Source organism: Aethalodelphis obliquidens, unplaced genomic scaffold, assembly GCF_003676395.1.
Source record: "Aethalodelphis obliquidens isolate GAN/ISIS:26980383/991018 unplaced genomic scaffold, ASM367639v1 scaffold6, whole genome shotgun sequence".
NCBI classification, from domain to species: Eukaryota; Metazoa; Chordata; class Mammalia; order Artiodactyla; family Delphinidae; genus Aethalodelphis; species Aethalodelphis obliquidens.
The window spans coordinates 47,948,486-47,964,311 of NW_020837950.1; the positions used below are offsets into that span (position 1 = coordinate 47,948,486).

Genomic DNA, 15,826 nt, shown 5'->3' on the forward strand with positions numbered 1-15,826 from the left:
AACCTATGGGACGCAGCAAAAGCAGTTCTAAGAGGGAAGTTTACAGCTATACAGTCCTACCACAAGAAAGAAGAAAAATCTCAAATAAAAAATCTAACCTTACACCTAAAGGAACTAGAGAAAGAAGAACAAACAAAATCCAAAGTTAGCAGAAGGAAAGAAATCATAAAGATGAGAGCAGAAATAAATGAAATAGAAACAAAGAAAACAATAGCAAAGATCAATAAAACTAAAACCTGGTTCTTTGAGAAGATAAACAAAATTGCTAAACCATTAGCCAGACTTATCAAGAAAAAGAGGGAGAGGACTCAAATCAATAAAATTAGAAATGAAAAAGGAGAAGCTACAATGGACACCGCAGAAATACAAAGCATCCTAAGAGACTACTACAAGCAACTCTATGCCAATAAAATGGACAACCTGGAAGAAATGGACAAATTCTTAAAAAGGTATAACCTTCCAAGACTGAACCAAGAAGAAATAGAAAATATGAACAGACCAATTACAAGTAATGCAATTGAAACTGTGATTAAAAATCTTCCAACAAACAAAAGCCCAGAATTCGATGGGTTCACAGGTGAATTCTATCAAATATTTAGAGAAGAGTTAACACCCATCCTTCTCAAACTCTTCCAAAAATTGCAGAGGAAGGAACACTCTCAAACTCATTCTATGAGGCCACATCACCCTGATACCAAAACCAGACAAAGATATTACAAAAAAAGAATATTACAGACCAATATCACTGATGAATATAGATGCAAAAATCCTCAACAAAATACTAGCAAACAGAATCCAACAACACATTAAAAGGATCATACACCATGATCAAGTGAGATTTATCCCCGTGATGCAAGGATTTTTCATATGTGTAAATCAATCAATGTGATACACCATATTAACAAATTGAAAAATAAAAACCATACGATCATCTCAATAGATGCAGAAAAAGCTTCTGACAAAATTTAACACCCATTTATGATAAAAACTCTCCAGGGCTTCCCTGGTGGCACAGTGGTTGAGAGTCCGCCTGCTGATGCAGGGGACACAGGTTTGTGCCCCGGCCTGGGAGGATCCCACATGCCACGGAGCGGCTGGGCCCATGAGACATGGCTGCTGAGCCTGCACGTCTGGAGCCTGTGCTCCACAACAGGAGAGACCACAGCAGTGAGAGGCCCGCGTACAGCAGAAAGAAAAGAATAAAAAACCTCTCCAGAAAGTGGGCATAGAGGGAACCTACCTCAACATAATGAAGGCCATATATGACAAACCCACAGCAAACATCATTCTCAATGTTGAAAAACTGAAAGCATTTCCTCTAAGATCAGGAACAAGACAAGGATGTCCACTCTCACCACTATTATTCAACATAGTTTTGGAAGTCCTAGCCATGGCACACAGAGAAGAAAAAGAAATAAAAGGAATACAAATTGGAAAAGAAGAAGTAAAACTGTCACTGTTTGCAGATGACGTGAGACTATACATAGAGAATCCTAAACATGCCACCAGAAAACTACTACAGCTAATCAATGAATTTGGTAAAGTTGCAGGATACAAAATTAATGCACAGAAATCTCTTGCATTCCTATACACTAATGATGAAAAATCTGAAAGTGAAATTAAGGAAAAACTCCCATTTACCATTGCAACAAAAAGAATTAAATACATAGGAAAAAACCTACCTAGGGAGACAAAAGACCTGTATGTAGAAAACTATAAGACACTGATGAAAGAAATTAAAGATGACACCAACAGATGGAGTGATATACCATGTTCTTGGATGGGAAGAATCAATATTGTGAAAATGACTCTACTACACCAAGCAATCTACAGATTCAGTGTAGTCCCTATCAAATTACCAATGGCATTTTTTATGGAACTAGAACAGAAAATCTTAAAATTTGTATGGGGACACAAAAGACCCCGAATAGCCAAAGCAGTCTTGAGGGAGAAAAACGGAGCTGGAGGAATCAGACTACCTGACTTCAGTCTATACTACAAAGCTACAGTAATCAAGACAATATGGTACTGGCACAAAAACAGAAACATAGATCAATGGAACAAGATAGAAAGCCCAGAGATAAACCCACACACCTATGGTCAACTAATCTATGACAAAGGAGGCAAGGATAGACAATGGAGAAAAGACAGTCTCTTCAATAAGTGGTGCTGGGAAAACTGGACAGCTACATGTAAAAGAATGAAATTAGAACACTCCCTAACACCATACACAAAAATAAACTCAAAATGGATTAGAGATCTAAATGTAAGACTGGACACTATAAAATTCTTAGAGGAAAACATAGGAAGAACACTCTTTGACATACATCACAGCAAGATCTTTTTTGATCCACCTCCTAGAGTAATGGAAATAAAAACAGAAATAAACAAATGGGACCTAGTGAATCTTCAAAGCTTTTGCACAGCAAAGGAAACCATAAACAAGTCCAAAAGACAACCCTCAGAATGGTAGAAAACATTTGCAAACGAATCAATGGATAAAGGATTAATCTCCAAAGTATATAAACAGTTCATGCAGCTCAAAATTAAAGAAACAAACAACCCAATCCAAACATGGGCAGAAGACCTAAATAGACATTTCTCCAAAGAAGACATACAGATGGCCAAGAAGCACATGAAAAGCTGCTCAACATCACTAATTATTAGAGAAATGCAAAGCAAAACTACAATGAGGTATCACCTCACACCAGTTAGAATGGGCATCATCAGAATATCTACAAACAACAAATGCTGGAGAGGGTGTGGAGAAAAGGGAACCCTCCTGCACTGTTGGTGGGTATGTAAATTGATACAGCCACTATGGAGAACAGTATGGAGGTTCCTTAAACAACTAAAAATAGAATTACCATATGATCCAGCAATCCCACTACTGGGCATATACCCAGAGAAAACCATAATGCAAAAAGACACATGAACCCCAATATTCGTTGCAGCACTCTTTACAATAGCCAGGTCATGGAAGCAACCTAATTGCCCATCGACAGATGAATGGATAAAGAAGATGTGGTACATATATACAATGGAATATTACTCAGCCATAAAAGGAACGAAATTGGGTCATTTGTTGAGATGTGAATGGATCTAGAGACTGTCATACAGTGTGAAGTAAGTCAGAAAGAGAAAAACAAATATCGTATATTAATACATGTATGTAGAACCTAGAAAAATGGTACAGATGAACCAGTTTGCAGGGCAGAAGTTGAGACACAGATGTAGAGAACAAATGTATGGACACCAAGGGGGGAAAGCTGTGGAGGGGTGGGGGTGGGGGTGTGATGAATTGGGCTATTGGGATTGACATGTATACACTGGTGTGCATAACATTGATGATTAATAAGAACCTGCTGTATCAAAAAATAAATTAAATAAAATTCAAAAATTAAAAAAAAAAGTAAAGGCAACCCAAATACCCCTCAAAGGATGAATGGGTAAACAAAATGTGATGCATCTATACAATGGAATATTGTTCAGCCATAAAAAGGAATGAAGTGCTGATTCATGCTACAACATCGATGAACCTCAAAAACATTATGCTAAGTGAAAGAAGCCCGACTATAAGGGCCAAGTATTATATGATTCCACTCATATGAATTATCCAGAATAGGCAAATCCCTAGAGACAAAAGGTAATTGGTTGTTGCCAGAAGCTGAGAGGGAGCAGGGGGAAGAAAGAGTGACTGCTTAATGGGTACAGGGTTTCCTTTTGGGATAACAAAAATGTTTTGGAACTAGAGATGGGTGGTGGTTGCACAACATGTGAATGTACTATATTCTACTGAATTGTAAAAAAGAATTAAAAAAATAAAAATAAATAAAAATAAAAGGGAGAAAGCATGTGTAGAGAGAGAAAAAAAGGATTGGCTTGGGAATTGGGAAACCAATTCTCTGCCTCTGTCTCCCTATTCACTGTGAGAAATAAATGTGAATTTCTTGAAGCTTATTTCTTCCACTGAAATCATCTAATTTTCAAATTATTGTCCACTAAAGCAATTAATGGGCTATTCCTAGAAGGAAACTTTGAAAAAAGTTTTATATATCTACACATATTTTGAAGTTCCTTTCACTAATCAAGCACCTATGAAACAAATGTTAATTTGACCTATTGACTTGTTTTAAAATAAGATACTATGTAACAGATCATGCATCCATGGTGACCTTCATTCCTGAATATAACTACTTTAATATGCTACAGAAAAAGTTTTCTTTAGCAGCCCAACTTCAAGTACACATTGAAACTAGGGACTTCAATACCATTTAATTTCTCTGATGAAAAGATGATGAATGTGGTGTAAAAATACGATAATAGAGTGTCTATTTCTAGTTGGAAATTTTAACAATCTATTAGTAATTAATTTTCCATGGATTTTCCATTTTTCTTTTTCCTAGAAGATACGGTTTCATTTTTTTTTTCCCAAGTAAGTTTCAAAGTGTGTCTTTTTCAATACTTTTATATTCTTATAATGCATCTTCCAACAAACTGTGTCTGCCTTGGATTTGTCTAAAATAAAGGATAAAAAATTAAAAACTAACACTTTAAAAAAATTTTATTATGAGTTTACCAAAATGAAACTCCCATCAAAGAAAACTGTATCCCTCTCCCTCTCTTATTATTTTTTTCTTTTGTGAATATTAAGTAATAGACTGGCTGGTACTCCAATAGTTCTACCACAGAATAAATTTAAGTTAAATTCCTGAGGTAGGTTTCATCTGGTACTCCTATTTCTAAAGACACCACCATGTGGAAAGATGTTCTAAACTAATAAATGTAAACCTGAAGGAAAATACATAGCTGGTCTTTAGACAAAGAGTTCAGTTGTGCTTTATGAAAGTAATGCCACTAAGCAAAAAAGAGAGAGCCCTTTTTAAAGTCCTCATAAGTAACTGTGTTAAGTCTCATATCCAGAGGACTGATATTTACTGAGATTTCCAAATGACATTTAGCAACAATGCTGACTATAAGAAAAGAGACATACCTCAGCAAAATATTTAGGTTGTAAACGTTTAGGGAATTAAAGAGCTTATAAGTGGTCATTAACACAAAGGGATGCATAGCTAAAGAAATAGAAAATGAAGCAGGAACTGTTAATGTTTTTCATAGTCAGCATATAAACCAAAGAATGTGGTTTGTAATTATCATGTATGCATAGATTTGTCTTTAAAGACACTGTGGTAAAGCCAATGTCAAAGTAAGCTCAGCGTGCTGGAACAAACACTTCTGTACACCACTGACCTACTAACAAAGGTATCGACCTCAATTTGCCTTGAAACTCTTAGCCTGTGCCAAATGAGAGTCATCTTTGAAGATTAAAACTAGGCAGCATTCACCAGTCCAGCTGATGCTCAAAACTAATATTGAGCATGGTGGTTCCTCAAAATATTAAACATAGAATTATCATATGGTTTCAGTAATTCTACTTCTGGAATTGGGTTTATACCCAAAAGAATTGAAAACAAGGACTCAAACAGATATTTGTACACCAAAGTTCATGGCAGCATAATTCACAGCAACCAAAAGGTAGAAAGAACCCAAATGTCCATTAAATGGATAAACAGAAAAACGTGGTATACACATACAATGGAATATCATTCAGCCTTAAAGGGGAAGGAAATTCTGACACATGCTACAACATGGGTGAAACTTAGACATTATGCTAAGTGAAATAAGAAGCCAGTCACAAAAGGACAGATACTACATGATTTCATTTTTATGAGGTACATAGAGCAGGCAAATTCATACAAACAGAAAGTGGAATGGTAGATGCTAGGGACTGAGAGAAAGGAATGGGAGTTGTTGTTTAATGGGTACAGAGTTTCAGTTTGGGAAGATGAAAAAGTTCTGAAGATGGACAGTGGTGGTGGATGCCAACGATATGAGTGTACTGAAATGTGACTGAATAGTACACTTAAAGATTATTAAAATGGTAAATTTTATGTTATGGATATTTTACTATTGTTTTAATCTCATATAAGAAATAGCCATATAAAATTTAGAAAATACTGATAAGCAAAAAGTTCTCATAATTTTACAAGCCTCATGTAACTACTGTTAACTGTTATTGTAGGAGGAAAAAACCCTAAAACCAATGATTATGCTAAATTGACACACCTATTCACATCCCTCAAGGAAAAACAAAAAGTGGAATAGTTTAAGCAACAGTTTTAAACCAAGTTTAAAGGATCTTAAAACTCATCTTTTACATATGGAAAAAAAGAAATAAAAAAGAGTTCCAGAGGGGTTAAGGAACCTCCTCTACTTCATAAAACTGAAAATATATCTTGACTCTTATCTAGTACTCATTAACAAAATATCTATTTTATAAATATTTTATCCTACCTGGGAAAAAGCTAACTGAGTCCTAAACAAATTAAGTCTATCCATGTAGCCAATGTGTTTCACATTTAAAGCCTTGCTGAATAGATATAAATAGTCCAAGGCTGTAGCACTTTAATAATTAGCAGATAGAAAGGAGGTGGAGAGGACCATTTAGATGACAGCAGATCTTCTATTAGGTATACAAGTACCGGAAATGATGTAAATTTGAGTCAAACATTATTGTTACTGCTTTGTGTTTTCATCTCTTTTTTCCCCGTATATATAGATTACTCATTGTCATATGGTTTCTTGAAAGCCTGAAAGTTAATCTTTAATGTGGAAAGGAAAATTGGTTAACACACTGAGAGCTTGTGCCGTGGCTCTTAATACTTCACGTGCTCTCACTGCAGTAAGAGGGAAAGAATCCACTTGATCTGGAATATGGCCCCTGGAAATTGAACTTGACTTGAGTTTTAAACAAATATACACACTTTATGTGCACTGTTCAAAATTGAGGTTTATCAAGAGTATATGTCTATTAACCACGTGCTAAAAAGAAGAGTTGGGAGGTCTTTAAAGTACACATATCTGCATTTATTACACAAACTCGATCCAACTTATTTTTGTCTGTGTGGATTCTTCCATTCACACTTCATATCCCAGAGAAAGGCTAAGTAATTTGTTACTTAAAAACAAAACAAAACAACAAATCTTGATGACACTTCTTGGTTAGGTCCCAACATTATTAAGGTATGAGAGGACAACATAGTAACCGATTCAGGAAGGGAATGTGCTCTCTTCTCAGTGACCCTTGGCCTCATTTGTGACCATGTTTCCTCCTCCCCTGAGTGCTTATCATTCCCGTGACCCGAGAGGAGAAATGATTCATCTCCTCAAAGATGAACTTTCCAGGGTGTTTATTATTTGGCATTTGTCTGACTCACACACAGAGCAGAATTTTTTATTAGTCTTCCTTTGATTTCTGTTTAATGCTTAGGTTCCCGAACATGACTTTTTTCGCCTCCCATGACTTGTACATGCATTTCCTTAGGAAGAAATGCCCTTCCTCAAACACTACTCTCCTGGTGAGCACCCTCAAGTCCAGCTTAGTAAGGAACCTCCTCTGGGAAGCTTTCCAGGTACCTCCCTCCTATCTCTCATTGGATTGATCACACACAGCCCTGTGTTACAGGGGTGTCCTGACACAGACGTCTATTGTTCCATTTATTCCACTACATTGCAATGTTCTTACACTCATAAAAGAAGAAATATGGGCTAATTTTTGTCTCTGTATTACCTGCACCTAAAACAGTGTGAAGTACTAACAGATCCCAATTAATTTTTGTTAAATGTTGATTATTTGAACTCTAAAAAGCAGTCTATTACTTTACCAGAGAAGCTGAGATTTAAATCTAGGTGTGTGTCCAAAGCCAATATTTCCTCTCCAGCATGCTATCTGTGTATCTGTTCACTAAACCCCATTTCTTCTGCCTTCTGACCACACAGCTAGATTTCATCTCCCAGCCTTATATAAGTAGAAGTGACATATGCCCCTTCAGGGTCTGGCCCCTCAAAATAAGTTCCTGCCAATCTTCTACCACTATGTCGCCTCTTGTTTGCTGGCTAGATTCAGTAGATCCAATAGAGGGATCTAAGACCCTAGAAAACGGCAGAGCCACCCGATAGAGAAAGCCTAGGATCCCAAGTCACCATGTGAAGGAGACCAGGAACACCCAAGTAGAACTATTATGTGAGCAACAAATAATTTCATCTGGCTGTAAGCTCCTAAAATTTTTGAGGCTTTTTTCAGCAGTTTGCCTATCCTGATTAATACACTTCCAGAATTGTAATTTTCATACGTTTTTTGTTTTCATTTTTTAAAGCTATATGTACACGGTGGAAATTTAAAGATATAAAAAGAATAAAGAAGAAAAATAGTTCTCATCACTCAGAGATAAACCCTGTTTTATTTTTCTTATATATCTTCCCAGTCTTCTTTCGGGGAGTGGGGGAGTGGGCCAGTGGGAGGTATAGATATAATAAAGAGAACAAAGAGATGTTATTTAAAAGATGGAAGCAGAGGTTTTCTTGAAGAGAACTTTTCATTTTGTTCCTTAATGGATTCTTTTATTGTGAAGTGATTGGCCCCAGGGCATAGTATGGAAAGCAGAAAAATGACAAATTAGATCGCTTTGCATAATAAGTAAAAGGATTTTGAGATTCCCTGGGCCATGCAGGAGCTTAAGAGAAGAGTGAAGGAGCCAAGAGGAGAAGAAAGGAAAGGAGGCTGGTGAGGAAGAGAAAGGTTCCATCAGGACAGGAGAAGGCTAGGACCTGGACCTGGGAGAGCAATACCAATGAGAACTTCCCAGCACTGGGAATTCCCAAAACACATTTAAGAATAAGAATGTCTATTATTTGGTCCTAACATTGTTGCCATGGTGTGTCCTGCTGGCCCATGATGCAAACCCCTTGCCATTTATACCCCTGAGTGTTTAATAAAGTCTCATGTCTATGAATGTTTATATGAGTTGTGTTTTAAGAAAGAAAATCAAGGGAAATGGCAAGAAGTGAGACGTAATAGAAATTACAATCTCAGAGGGGGCAGGATGTCAGAGAAAGAGATGACAAGGAAAAACTTAGCACTGGGGACTTCCCTGGTGGCGCAGTGGTTAAGAAGCCACCTGACAATGCAGGGGACACAGGTTTGAACCCTGGTCCGGGAAGATCCCACATGCCAGAACAACTAAGCCCGTGCGCCACAACTACTGAGCCTGTGGTCTAGAGCCTGCGAACCACAACTACTGAGCCCTCGTGCCACAACTACTGAAGCCCACGGGCCTAGAGCCCATGCTCTGCAACGAGAGAAGCCACCGCAATGAGAAGCCCACGCACCGCAACGAAGACTAACCCCCGCTCGCCACAACTAGAGAAAGCCTGAGCACAGCAACAAAGACCCAAAGCAGCCAAAATTAATTAATTAATTAATTAGCTAGTTAAAAAAAAACTTGAGACTGCTTCATCAAATAACATGTCATGTACATTTGCCCAATCTTTAATGTCTCTGAAAATATGCTTTTTAATGGCTGCCTGCCATTCCAGTGTATGAACGCACCATCACTTACTTAACCTTTCCCTATTTGGTGCATTTAGATCGTTTCCAGTTTTCCACTGTTAAACATACTTCCTCACGAAACACACGCATGTATAAAACCTCGGTCCAGATTTTCTGGTTTAGCCAAGGTTTTGTTTGTTGTAATGAACAAAAAGTCACTCAGATCTGCTTAAGTAGAGAAGTGCAACTTAATATAAGGATCCAGCATTACTGCACAAAACCCACAAGCTCATGTATTCAGTCTCATGAGGAACCGGTACAGGAGGTACTGCAAAATCATCAGAAATTGCCATCTCATTGCTTCTCTCAGAGGATACCCATTTTCTCTGCCTCTACCCATGTGTATGAGAGAGAGAATTTACAATTGATGTTCATATTAAATAATGTATAAAAGATACACAGTAAGTTCTAATAGCAATCTCCAATTCCTTCTAAGAAACTTCTAGATGTCATATAACTAATGTGACTAGGCTACGTTCCTTACCTGTCCTGTATCCTATACTTATGTCTCTTTTTCTCATGTGTATTCTTATTCCATGTGTTTGCAATGGGAGTCCTGTTTCTCACTTCAGGCCCAAGAGGCCCCGAAGTCTTATTCATTCACTGTTTATCAGCTCCAGAAATGGCTACTTAATACTTCCAACCCATCTGTCTCTCTCACTTGAGGGCTCTGTCCCTGTGGAATGACTGCTACATTCTCTCTGCAGAAGGCGCCTTCTTCAGTATGAGTGGTGGGGGCAGTGACAGTGGTCTGTGTCTCCTCCATAACCTCAGTCAACTTCTGCTGTCTTTGTGTCCACATTGGCATCTAACGTCTGGCAGGCTCTTGACTTCACCCCTGTTCACTACTATGGTTTTCCATTTGTGGTCCATGGAGGTGTTTACCTTGTTTTTGAGTTGGCAAGGTCCTCACAGATATCTCCTTATAAAGATTATCTATCATTGCTCTTTGAAGCAGAGAGGATGTGTTCTTAGCCTGGAAGTCCTCTTTGCTTAATTCTTCTCATCCTTGTACGTATTGACTTTCCTCAAGCACTATGACATGGGGTCTTCCCCCAGTGTCCAGAGAAGGAGGGCATGGGCTGGGCAGATACCACAAAAGATGTCTATACACATCCTTAGGATAAATTCTTAGAAGTGGGATTTTTGTTTGAAAGGTATGACACTTATAGCTTTTGATATGTATTGTAATATCACCCTTTAGAATGGTTAAATCAAGTTATGCTTCTACTAGCAGTATGAGAGAGCAGCCAGCCCTAGGCATTCTCAGGAGCTGTCACTGAAATCGGCATTTATTCAACATTACTTCTGATGAGGTCAAAATCATGCATCACCTTTCCCTTTCATCAGGGTCATGCTTCAGGGAAAGCCACACTGAGATAATAGTTTGGCACTTCCTGGATGGGGATCACAGAGTTCTCTTCCTGTCACTTTGCATCTTTGGACTACCTTCACATTCTTGCATAAACGCAACTGGGCATATGGGATGTATAATATTGTGTTTTATAATAAGAAATATGTATTTGATCTTTGTTTCTGGCATAGAACTCCTAAAACTCTTGGAATTTCCTAAATGATAAAAGTCATAAAAAGTGTTTTGATATTCACAACAAACCCCTTTTAACCACACCTGAATTTATGTTAATGAGGTGACTTTTGGAAAGCACCTAAGGATGGGGGCCCGTTGTCAGGAGAACCAACCATGTGATCAGAGGGTTGGAACTTTCAGCCCCACCCCCTGACCTTAAAGGGGAGAAGGGCTGGAGGTTGGATCAACTGCCAACACCAATGATTTCATCAATCGTGCCTATGTAATGAAGACTCCATAAAAACACAAGAGGACTGGGTTCAGAGAGATTCTGGGTTGGTAAGCATGTAGAGATTTGGGGAGAATGGCAAACCCACAGAGCCCCTTCCCACATACCTCGCCCTGTACATCTCTTCTATCTGGCTCTCCCTGAGTTATGTCCTATTATAATAAACTGGTAATATAGTCGTAAAAGGTTTCTCTGAGTTCTGTGAGCCACTCTAGCCTATTAATAGAACTCAAGGAGTGTGTCATGGGAACTTCAGATCTATAGCCGGTCGATCAGAAGCACAGGTGAAAACTTGAACTTGCGATTGGCATCTGAAGTGGAAGCAGCGGGCAGTCTTGTGAGACTGAGCCCTTAACCTGTGGGATTGGATGCTATCTCCAGGTAGGTGGTGTCAGAGTTGAATTAATTACTTGGTGGTGTTGGAAAAAACATATACCAAAGAATGCATAGTTATTATTACATAGAATCTGTGGACTAAGCATTAGTAGTTTAGTACAAATTTTACCAGAATATATGATGCTAGATCCAGGTCACATAACATTCTAAAGGCATATAGGCATATGCTTATAAATTTTTATTATTCATAATTTCTAGACTAAGCTTTCTAAAGGCTATGTTTACAACCATCCAAAGCAATTATGCTGGAATTTTAGGAGATTTTATTGAGTATAAGACACTGCCTCTGGCATTTCCTCCAACCTGGCTGGGTCTCCTCCTGGAGGGCATGGCCACATAACCCCACATTTGACCCTAAGAAGCTGGGAAGTTAGGCTCACTAAGCATACCCAGCTGATAACTCCTGTTTTGTTTTCATTTGGTTTTGGTTTGTTGGTTTTTCTTTTTTTCTGAGCATGTGTTCTTTGCATTTTTCTCAATAAATCATAATTTTATACGACTTAGGGTCAAAGGGCTCCCTTCCACCGAGCCCCCATGGGACCACCATAGTGCTTTTACACACATTGTCTCACCAAATCCTCATAGTAACACTTGAATAGATATTGTTATCCTTCCCATTTCACAAATGAGAAAGCTCAGGGTGCTCACCTTATAGAAACAACCGACATAAATTATGTAGTGGGAGTTTGTTGTTTCTGCCTCAGGCTCAGGTTCCCCGTTTGTGGTATTTGCATCCGGATTTTGTTTTGCAGCAAGTTCTTGTCAGTCCGTGGAATGCAAGTGTGTAGACTCCGCATTACCTTTGGAGGTGTCCACGTGACTCAGGCCACTCCACTGTCTTCTGGACACAGAGAATGGTTCAGGGATGGACACCATTAGGAAGGAGTAACTTCTTCCTCACTCTTGATAGTTCCCTTGTGTCTTAAGGACATTCAAATATTGTAACCAGCCCTCTTTTCCCCTTTCCTCACTCCACCCAAGGAGAGGTGAAGAGACTTACCTGATTGTTACAGTTGGGAAGAGAACACTGGACATGTTCATCTCCACAACTCCAGGTATTCTCTTAAGAGCCAGGTCTGTGAAAACAAGGGGTCTGCTTTGCCTCCCAAGGGACAGGCTGAGCCCTTACAGGGGGAAAAAAGGCTGCAAGAAAGGCTTGGGCCAATTTACTATTGTCATGGCCTGGTGGCTAATCTGCAATAGTCTCGGGTTCAGTTGTTAAACCCATTTTGTTCTCACACTAAGATAAATTTTAAGGTTTTTGGAGAAGACCTATAGTTTAATAAATCAATAAGGTGCTGAGGGCTTTGCTGGTGGTGCAGTGGTTAACAATCCGCCTGCCAAAGCAGGGGACATGGGTTCGATACCTGGCCTGGAAGGATCCTACATGCTGCGGAGCAGCTGGGCCCGCACCGCAGCTGCTGAGCCTACACTCTAGAGCCCATGCTCTGACACAACGATAATGAGAAGCCCACGCACCGCAATGAAGAGTAGCCCCCGCTTGGCTTGCCTCAGCTAGAGAAAGTCCATGCACAGCAACGAAGACCCAACACAGCCAAAAATTAAAACAAATAAATTAATTAATTTAAAGTAAAATATGCTGCTCACAAGCATATCTTCTTTTATCTCACTTTTTTTTTTTATCAGGAGGCCTGATTAAAAGCAAATCAGGGCTTCCCTGGTGGTGCAGTGGTTGAGAGTCCGCCTGACGATGCAGCGGACACGGGTTCGTGCCCCGGTCCGGGAAGATCCCACATGCCGTGGAGCAGCTGGGCCCGTGAGCCGTGGCCGCTGAGGCTTCGGGTTTGGAGCCTATGCTCCGCAACGGGAGAGGCAACAACAGTGAGAGACCTGCGTACCGCAAAAAAAAAGCAAATCAATATAGGGGGGAAAAAAGGGAAGCACCTGTACCACCACCATTAACTGCAACACTGATCACTGAAGCCAAACCCTCAGCCTTGCTGCCAATAAAGCACTGAGTGCTCCTGACCTCCTGGCATATGTCTTGTCGATTAATGCAGTTCATGGATGGATTGCCACTTCAGCTGATGTCTTGAGTTTCTGCAGCTGATAAGAGCAGTGGTTCTCAAACTTTAATGGATACAAGATACTCAGCTACTATTTGTTTTACTGGTTGCAGACTGTACCCCCAGAGATTCTGAGTCAATGAATCTGGGGTAGGAACCTTTCATTGATCACACACCCTAGATGATTCTGAGGCAGGAGGAGCTCCATGTACCTTGTTTTAAAAATAACTTGCTAGGGCTTCCCTGGTGGTGCAGTGGTTGAGACTCTGCCTGCTATTGCAGGGGACGCAGGTTTGAGCCCCGGTCTGGGAAGATGCCACATACCATGGAGCAACTAGGCCCGTGAGCCACAACTACTGAGCCTGCGCGTCTGGAGCCTGTGCTCCGCGGCAAGAGAGGCTGCGACAGTGAGAGGCCCTTGCACCGTGATGAAGAGTGGCCCCTGCTCACCACAACTGGAGAAAGCCCTCGCACAGAAACAAAGACCCGACACAACCAAAAATAAATAAATAAATATATTATAAAAATAACTTGCTATCTTACTATGTTGTAAATATCTGGTTCAGGCTGTGAATCTGACAATGTGATATGGGCTCTAATTGGGGAATAGTGGCACAAATGAGAGACTAATTTTGCTCAGTGAAAAGGAAAGGCAAGAGGAAGGTAAGAGAGACTCTCAAATATTTGACCTCTTATTTAAAAGATGAGAAGAAATTTTACAGCTAGGAAGGGGCAAGAAGAGAAAGAATGAGGAGGGAGGAAAGTGCATACAGAAGAATGACAAGTACGATAGCAAAATACTATCCTGTGGGCTTGTGGTTCCCAAATACAACAGCTGCACCAGAAATCTCCTAAGATATTTATCAAAATGCACATTCCCAGAGCCTCCAACAGACTGACTCAATAGAATCTCTTAGGCAAAGACCTGGGTATCTGGACTGGTAACAAAGGTCACCAGACATTCCGATAAGCAGACAGTATGGGAACTATTGGTAGACCAAGAACTGGTCCAACCTGAGACTCTAGGTCCTTAAGAGGATACAGCATCTGAGAGTTAATGTCAGGAAATATCCAGCCAGGGGATAAAAATATAGCCAAGAAGAAATTCCAAAGCCAGTAATAGGTCAGTCAGAAATTTTCCACAGAGAAAGGGATAGATTACAAAAATGGGAGTTGAGCTGAACTTCAAAGGTAAATGAGCTGAACTTCAAAAACCAGAAGATGTAGATAAAGAAGGCAGTTTCTAGAAATAAAGACAAAGTGAGACTGAAAATCACCCTGTGAGAGATCAGGCAGAGGTAGACTTCCTGAACTCTACAAGGTACTGTGCAAGGAGATGGCTTAACAGCAGCCTTAATGTAACTGACCACTTCCACCTGGAGTTGAAAAGCCATCCAGTTCAATTCGCTGCTGAAAAGACAAATCTGAGGAAAAATCAGGATTTTCAGAGATTAGAGATTACGGAGTTCCAAGATTATGGTTCAGTAGAAACCTGACTTTTAAAAGACAGAGTGAAGAGACACTGAATCATCAAGAGGAGAAAAGGGTAGTGTGAGCTGTCTCTCTTCATTTTATAAATTACCAGAGCCACAGGATTCAACTCCTGGTTCCCCTTAATCTATGCATATAGAACTGTTCTTTAAACTACCAGTAGGTGGCACTGTGGTTTTGGTTTAAAAAAAAGCGTATTGCCAATGATAGTAAATTTAGTACCCTGTTTTAAAAAAAAAGAACAAGACAAACTTGTGTTAAGGAAAGACTAAAAACAAATTAAAATACCAGATCAATATCTGAAGGCTTATGTATTGTCCTTACTCAGAATTCTACACACTACGCTAGTTTTAATTTATGACCAATAAATTGCATAATTTAGCCAGAAATGGAACAGATCATCAAATCGACAAACATAAAAATCTGAAGGATGTCAAATATGGTTGTAAGTTAAGAGATGTTTATTTGCAGTAAAGCAGCTAGCGAATTTCCGTGTGTATTCTGATTTTTGTGAACTTTAGGTTCTATTGCCTTCATGGGCTCTTTCCTCCAGAAAACATATAAATTATAAAATATTTTATGATTGCTTTGATATAAAGACACATATACTCCAGGCTAGATTCTTTTTTTTTTTTTTTTTTTTTTTT

At 39.3% G+C, this 15,826-nt stretch overlaps 1 long non-coding RNA gene across 1 annotated transcript in view; it reads right to left on the reverse strand.

Annotated features, from left to right (window-relative positions):
• Positions 1-15,826, reverse strand: part of LOC113619024 (uncharacterized) — a 354,176-nt gene that overhangs the window by 271,532 nt on the left and 66,818 nt on the right. The gene's annotated exons all lie outside the window — the stretch shown is intronic.